The following is an 8,351-nucleotide window of genomic DNA, read 5'->3' on the forward strand; positions in this document are numbered from 1 at the left end:
TAAGTTTTTAACTGGGAGAAGATACATTCATAGTACAAATAGCAGACTATAAACAGTCATCAAGAGAAATCTCTCATTAATTTGAGTCCCTTTTAAACCTTTTAAATTGCTACTACCTTAATTCCCAACAATAAAAATAATCCAGGGGGACACATCATTTTCATTTATAAAACATTTATAAGATAAATTCTTCAATAATCAGGAAATCACTCTATCTTTTGGAGTTTGCAAAAAGCAATTTGATTTCAATTTACTAAGCAAAAATAGCAAGCTAAAAGAACAAATCTATAATAGGATTTTTATTTCATATGCAAGTATAAAAAATTCTCTCTGTTAAGTGAAACATGGAATATTAACATTACATAACAAGCATGAATGATCTGATTATTTTAATGATCTTTATGCTTTATATTTTTTGAGATTTATTACTGAAGGAAATAATTTTAAAATAAACTTCTAATCTAGATTTGTGTTAAATGTACAAAAAGTTGTGAAAATAGTACAGAGAATTCTCATATAACTTACATCCATTTCCATTATTTATATTATTATGTATTATCTTATATAAAATATGTATTGTTATAGTCCACATCTTAGTTAGTGTGCTCAATTGCTCAGTCGTGTCCAGCTCTTTTTGACCCTATGGACTATAGCCTACTAGGCGTCTCTGTCCATGGGATTTCCCAGGCAAGAATACTGGAGTGGGTTGCCATTTCCTCCTCCAGAGGATCTTCCCAACCCAGAGATCAAAGCCACGTCTCCTGCACCTCCTGCATTGGCAGGTGAGTTCTCTACGACTCTGCCACCTGGGAAGCCCACATCTTAGTATGTTTAAACTAATGAATCAATATTGACACATTATTATTCACTGATGTCGGCACTTTATTTGGATTTCCTCAGTTTTCATCCATGGTCCTTTTCCTGTCCCAGGTCCCACCTGAAATACCATATGATATTAGTTGTCATGTGTCCTCAGGCTCCTCTTAGCTGTAACTTTTTTTTTTTCCCTAAACTTTTTCTTGTTTTAGATGACTGTTACAGTTTAGAGACTTATTGGTCAGGTATTTTGTACCTAGACTGAGGTTTATCCGATGTGTTGCCATGATGACACCGGGGCTTTAGGAGGAAGACCACAAGGATAGAGTTCTCTTCTCGTCACGGCATATCAAAGATGCGTACTACCAACATAACATGATCCTCACTTTGGTCACCTGGCTGAAGTCATGTCTTCAGGTTTCTCCATTGTGAAGTGACTCTCGTCCCCTTTCCATACCGTGCTCTCTGGAAGGAAGTCACCACTATGTACAGCCCACACTTAAGGACTGGGGAGCTACGTTCCACTTCCCAGAAAGCAGAGCATCTCCATTCCTTGAATTTTTCTGCACAAAAGGTTTGTAGCTTCTCCCCATTTATTATTTATTTATTTATTCAGTCATTTAGTTATGTCACACTGGTGGATTCATTTTATTCTTGGGCTGTAATCCAACACCACTATATTAGTTTTGTTCCTATCACGGCCCCAGCTTTGGCCATCATGAGCTCCTTCGACTGGCTCCCAAGTCCCTATGACAACATCATGTTTTTTCAGTCACTTCCTCTTCTGGCAGTACCAGGTGTCTCAGGCTCACCCTGTGTATACCCTGTCCAGACACAGAGTCCGCTTGGTATCTCATTCCTTTCACCACTGAACAATATCCCTCCATATAACAACAGACACGGTTTGTTTGCCCATTCGCCTATTGAAGGACATCTTGATTGCTTCCAGTTTTGGGTGATTATGAATAAAGTTGCTATAGATACTAGCGTGTGACATTTTGTGGATGTAATTTTTTGAAGCAGTTGAAAAATACTCAGAAGTGTTATAGATTTAAGCAAAATTATTTGGGGTCAATTAAGAAGAGAAAACTAAAATATTTTATCTTCATTGATTTCTTCTCTGGCTCCGCATTTCTGACATTATATCATTCTGTTTAGCCTGAAAGATTTCCTTTAACACTGATTGCAGGGCAAGTCTCCAGGACCATGAAGGTTTTTCCTGGATCTTCTCAGTGAGAATGTGGTAATGTTGCTGGACTAAAAGCCTATGTAAGTGTGGACTCTGACTAAGACCCATAGGATTTCTCATTTCACACAATTCTGCACTCAGCCTCCATAATTCATCAAAATAACCATTTAAGTGTTGCTAGCAGAGTATGCATTTCAAGGACTTCTGTTTCAAGCAAGCAGACTCTGACCTTTTCTTTCTCTGCCTACACCTAACTGTCCAGATTTTGAGATGGTGGTTTGTACAGTGACTTCAGCTACTTAGTAGATCCAAGAAAAGTCATTGATTTCCAGATTGTCTACCTTTTCTTTGTTGAATTATGAGAATGATTACTTTGAAGTACTTTATATGTCACAGCTGAAATTAGAAGTCAAGATTTTTTTTTCATTGCTATGAATTTCGATATTCTGTTTTAGTCTCAGAATTTCAGGTGCTTATCTATGCTCAGCTTTTTAAGAAATTATAAAACTGTTTTCCAGAATAGCCCTTCCACCCTGCTTTCTGACCAGCCCTGAGTGTAAGTTACAGTTGTTTTACAACCTCATCAACAATGATTTTGTCAACATTCTTATTTTTGCCATTTCCAATAAGTATGTAATCATGCCTCATTGAGCTTTTAAATTATACTTCCCTAATGGTGGCTCAGACGGTAAAGCGTCTGCCTACAATGTGGGAGACCCGGATTCTATCCCTGAGTCAGGAAGATCCCCTGGAGAAGGAAACAGCAACCCACTTCAGTACTCTTGCCTGGAAAATCCCATGGACGGAGGAACTTGGTTGGCTACTGTCCATGGGGTCGCAAAGAGTCGGACACGACTGAGTGACTTCACTATCACTAATGGCTAATGATGTTGAGCATCTTTGTTGTGCTTTTGGCCATCTGTATATCTTCTATAATTTCTCTTTTCCTGCCTTACCATCACAGAGAAACAGAAGCGTGTACAGAAGTAGACTCACATGTAATTGGTCACATGATTTTCAACCAACGGACCAAAGGAGTTTATTTGAGAAACAGAAATCTTTCAAATAAAAGATGCATCTGTGTCCAGATGTCTACATCAAAACAGGAATCTTGACTTCTATCTCATGCCATACAAATATTAATTTAAGATGTATTGCAGGCTCAAATGTGGAGGCTAAAATTATGAAGCTTCAAATACACAAGAATATTTTCATGACTTTCAAGTAGGCAAAAATTTCAGGACTCGAAACTCACTAATCATAAAAGAAGAGTAATATGTTCGACTTCATCAAAGTTAAAAGCCTCTTGTCATCAAAAGTTATCATCAAGAGAGTGGAAAGGTTCTGGCCACATATCCCTTCTCCTTTCAGTCACGGCCAGGAATCAACAGGGCTGGTGGTTCAGGCAGAGTCTGGAGCCAACCACCTGCACTGTGCACCAATCCTGCCACTTAGCTGGGTGGCTGAGCAACGTACTTCCCTTCCCTGTGTCTCAGTGTCTTCATCTACAAAATGAGTCACACAGTTGTCATCAGGACAACAAAGAGCTTAGAAGCTCTCCAGGTACATAGCAAGTGCCACATGCCTCTTGGCTGAAGTTGTCTGCATCCTGCCATGTCTTTTGAGGATGACTTGCACATCTGAGACACTGTGGACTGACTTTTACAGTTTGCTTTTAAGGGCAAGTCTTACCTTATTTGAAATTCCATGGGGCTATTCTACAGAAACCTCTTTTGCTACTTTTCAGCTCTGACATTGAAAATGTTGGTTTATGTTTCCATTTTTAATTCTTTCCTTGAATCAGCTGGACGGCTAATTCTTCCCCTCCCCAGAGAATCTTTCTATGGATGAGTCTCTGAAAGTCCCTCCTGGAAGTGGGGACACGGGCCATCTTTTCATGGGGACACCCAGACCCTGGTATGGGAGCTGGTGCTTCTCTTTGGGACGTCCCTGGTGGCTCAGATGGTAAACAATCTACCTGCAATGCTTCTCTTTGTGTCTGTGGTGCTTTGACTCATGCTGGTCTGGCATCCGCTCTTCAGGTCTAGACTCCTCACTGGGAAGACAATTTCCAACTCCTTCAACCCTGGAGATATTTACACATATGTTCATTCTTCTACTCAATCATATAAATCCCAGGAATAAAAACTCTATCATTTCCCAACAGACATTTCTGTGTAGTCTGTGCATGAGGCAACCCAGAGCTGCATGAGTGGTGAGGAGGGCACAGGGCTAGTCCCTTCTCTCGGGGGGACTGTGGACATTAAACACATGAACAAACACACAGAGAACCTTGTGAGATAAACAGGTGCCGTGAAAGAGAGCATCTCCGGAGTGGTTTGGTACTGGCTGTGCAGGCAGGTGGTCGGCAGAAGCATCATTTAAGCTGAAACCTAAAAGTCAATAAGAAGCCAGAGTCAGGAAACGGTTCATCAATTGTTCCATTTGTTTATTCACAGCCAGACGGGCACACTAGGCCTTCTGGAATCTAGTTGTTGATACTCCTTAATATCCCTCAGGTTCCAAGCCACTGTATTTCCAAATGCGACCAGTGAACCAATTGAGAATGATAGAATTTGGATAAATGAGAGTGGATTTTCAAAACCGCATAAGATACTGTGATACTGTGATTTATGATGAGAAATACATGCAGTTGTCCCTTGGCATTTTGGGAGTTTGGTTCCAGGATTCTCCGTGAATACCAAAATCCATGGATGCTCAAGTCCCTTAGATAACTTACATACATCGTCCTGTATATTTTAAATCATCTCTGGGTTACTTATATTAATAGTCGATACAGTATAAATAGTTGCCAACATGCAGCAAATTTATGTTTTGCCTTTTGGAATTTTCTGAAATATTTTTTCAAATACTTTTGACTGAGGCTTGATTGAATCCATGAATACACCACCAGTGGATGGAGGGCTTACTTTGGTCTTCATCCCATATCTGGCACAGAGCTCCTAAAACCCTTGGAATTTCTTGAGAGTGATACAGTTATCTTCTATTATACTAAAGAGTGATTTTGGAAAGCCCCTCAAGATGGAGGCTGGTTGCCAGGAGAACAAACCAGGTGATTAGAGGGTTGGAACTCAGTCGTACCTTTCCCCAAGGCCCCTGAGGAGGCATGAAGGGCTAGAAGTGAAGTCAATCACCTCTGATCAATGATTTAATCAATCGTGCCTATGTAATGAAGCTTCCAGAAAAATCTAAAAGGACGGAGTTCAGAGAACTTGCAGGTGGTGAGCAGAAGAATGGTGCACGCGGAGAGGCTGCGGAAGCTCCGTACCCTCCCGCACACCTTGCCTTGCGCATCTCTTCCATGTGGCTGGAATTCAGAGAGCTTGCAGGGGGTGAGCAGGAGAAGAACGGCGCAGGCGGAGAGGCTGCAGAAGCTCCGTACCCTCCCGCACACCTTGCCTTGCGCTTCTCTTCCATGTGGCTGGCCATCTGTATACTTTAGCATGTCTTTAACAAACTGGTAAACGTAAGTGTTTCCTAAATTCTATGAGCCACTCCAGCAAATTAATCAAACCCAGAGGCAAAGTCATTGGCACCTCCATCTATAGCAGGTTTGTTTGAAGCACAGGTGACAACCTGGACTTGAGATTGGAGTCTCAATTTGATGGGAGAAAGAAAGGGCCAGTCTTGTAGGATTGGACCTTAACCCCTGGGATCCGAGGCTATTTCCGGGTAGATAGTGTCAGAATTCGGCTGAATTATGGGATACCCAGCTGGCGTTGTAGAGAATTCCTTGAAGGTGTGGGGAAACACACACACACACTGGAATTGATACCAGATTCCTTTCTAGTGGTGATCAGAACTGGTGTTGGTATCAGAATCACTCTTAGATACATTGAGAAAACTACAGACCCTGGAATGCTATGCTGGTCCCAGATAAGGATGAAGGGTCTGGGACATAAGTCGAGGACCCCATGCATCAAGACAAAGAAGCAGTGATATCTCTGCACCAACAGGGTCCCAAAGACCACATGGTGAAGGATGCTGTCTTTTCCATAAGATCCATCTGAGAAGGAGGCCCAGGGTATAAGACCTAAGAAATAAATGCACCTGGATGCAAACAAGATGTTTGACAATATCTGCCACAACATCTCTCTGGCCAAAATGAAGAACTATGACAGTATAATGTAAGCTATAAAGACAGGGTATATCACTAAATAATAATTTTTAAAACTTCATTTCAGTCTGCTAAAGCACGGTATATAAAATGGAAGGTTAGAAATAGTAAGAAAAGTAATGGACTTAACCCTTATACACATCAGAAAACAGATCATTAAATACAGCTTCAAAAACATTCCAAATGAAAAATCACAGTTACATTTCTCTCATCAGCTCATTCATTCCCACCTAATTAACTCTTGCTCCATGGGGCCTTGGGTTAGCATTCTACTTTCAAGAAGCAGTTCTAGCCTGCTGGAAATCTTTTTTTAATTGGCATTGGTTTTTTTTAATTGTAGAAAATACATATAACATAAAATTTACCATTTTAGTCATTTTTAAATCTTATTCTATTATAGTAAAAATATAACATGAGATCTGCCCTCTTAGCAGATTTTTAAGTGCACAATATTGTTGTTGATAGGCACAGTATTGTACAGTAGATCTCTAGAATGTATCCATCTTGCATAACTGAAACTTCATACCGGTTGGTTAGCAACCCCTCCAACCTTCCCCTCCAGCCCCTGGCAACCACCATCCTATTCCTTGCTTCTGTGAGCTTGACTATTTTAGAGTCCTCATATAAATGGAAATATGCACCAGTTGGTCATCTGTAACTGGTTTGTTTCACTTAACATAATATCCTCAAGGTTCATCCATACAGCAGGATTTCCTTCTTTTTAAGGCTGAAGAGTATTCCCGTATATTAAGTACCACATTTTGATTATCCATTCATCTACTGATGAACATTGAGATTGTTTCCACATCTTGGCTTATTGTACATAGCACCACAATAAATATGAGAGTGCTAATATCTCTTCACGTTCCTAATTTCCATTTTTTTCAATAAATACCCAGAAGTAGGACTACTGGATCATTTGGTAGTTCTATTTCTCATCTTTTGGGGCATCTCCACACTGTTTTCCACAGTGGCTGTACCAATTTACACTTCCATCAACAGGGCACAAGCGTCCCTTTTCTCCACATCTTCAGCAACATGTTGTTTCTTGTCTTTTTGATAAGTGTCATTCTAACAGGTGTGAAATGATATCTCACAGTGGTGATTTGTTTTGCTTTTTAATATTTATTTATTTGGTTGCACCAGGTCTTAGTTGCAGCCTGCAGGACCTTTGATCTTCATTGCAGCATGTGGGATCTAGTTTCCTGACCAGGGATCGAACGTGGGCCCCCTGCATTGAGAGTGCAGAGTCTTAGCCACTGGACTACCAGGGAAGTCCCTCATTGTGGTTTTGGTTTGCATTTCTGTGATGATTAATGATATTGAGCATCGTTTCATATACCCATTGGTCATGTGTGTAACTTCTTTGGGAAAATATCTATTCAGGTCCTCTGTCCATCTTTAAGTTGAATTATTAGGGTTTGGAGAGGGTTTTGTGTTTGTTTTGTTTTGTGTTGTGTTTGTTGCTATTGAGTTGCAGTCTGAAAGTTATCTAAGCAACATCAGCTTAAGTCCAAAGTCTTAACAGAATTTTTAAAATCTGAGTAGTTGACAGTACTTAGTGCAGCCCTTTCCATGCTAGATTCTGAAATTAATCTTCTTTGTTGAACATCTATTTTCTCAGCCTGTAACTTAGAGAACTTTCAGGCAATCACAAGAAAGCAGAAACCAGCTGTTGATGTCAAGGCTCTGGTTATTTTATTACACCTACCAACAATAGGAAAATTGAGGGAGCACAGTACATAATTACTGTATATGGGTTTAATCAGTGTTTCTTTGGCAGTTAAGAACATCCCACAGAAAGTGAGGGCCCTGACTTGTCTCCAGAGCTTGCTTATAAAGTGTACAGTCTCTAAAACACAGTTATATTAATGATGCTTTACCTGAAAACTTGGGAAGGCAGAGAGTCTCCTTTGATTTGACAGATCTTTTCATACAGTTTTTAATGAGTGTTGAACTAATTAAGAAACATGGAGCATACAAAAAAAAATCTCATTATTTCTACCATAGCTCATTTTATATATAAAAGAACAAACCCTTGTGCTTTTCTGATAGTTCCATGGGAAATAACAAGGATAGTTTTAAGTGCTTTTTATTCCAAAATATATTATTTTCCAGAATTTAGGGTTTAATTTCCATGAGACAAAAATATCAATAGAATTATAATAGGAGATTTGGTCACTTAATTAAGATAGCACAATAGGTGCC

The 8,351-nt window shown here is 39.8% G+C and overlaps 1 non-coding gene across 1 annotated transcript; it reads right to left on the reverse strand.

Moving 5' to 3' along the window:
• Nucleotides 1-7,344: 7,344 nt before the first annotated feature.
• TRNAE-CUC (transfer RNA glutamic acid (anticodon CUC)) lies at nucleotides 7,345-7,417 on the reverse strand. The gene has a single exon. It is a non-coding gene; the product is annotated as a tRNA-Glu (tRNA).
• Between the last annotated feature and the right edge of the window lie 934 nt (nucleotides 7,418-8,351).

Source organism: Bubalus kerabau, chromosome 8 (assembly GCF_029407905.1).
Source record: "Bubalus kerabau isolate K-KA32 ecotype Philippines breed swamp buffalo chromosome 8, PCC_UOA_SB_1v2, whole genome shotgun sequence".
In the NCBI taxonomy this organism is placed as follows: domain Eukaryota; kingdom Metazoa; phylum Chordata; class Mammalia; order Artiodactyla; family Bovidae; genus Bubalus; species Bubalus kerabau.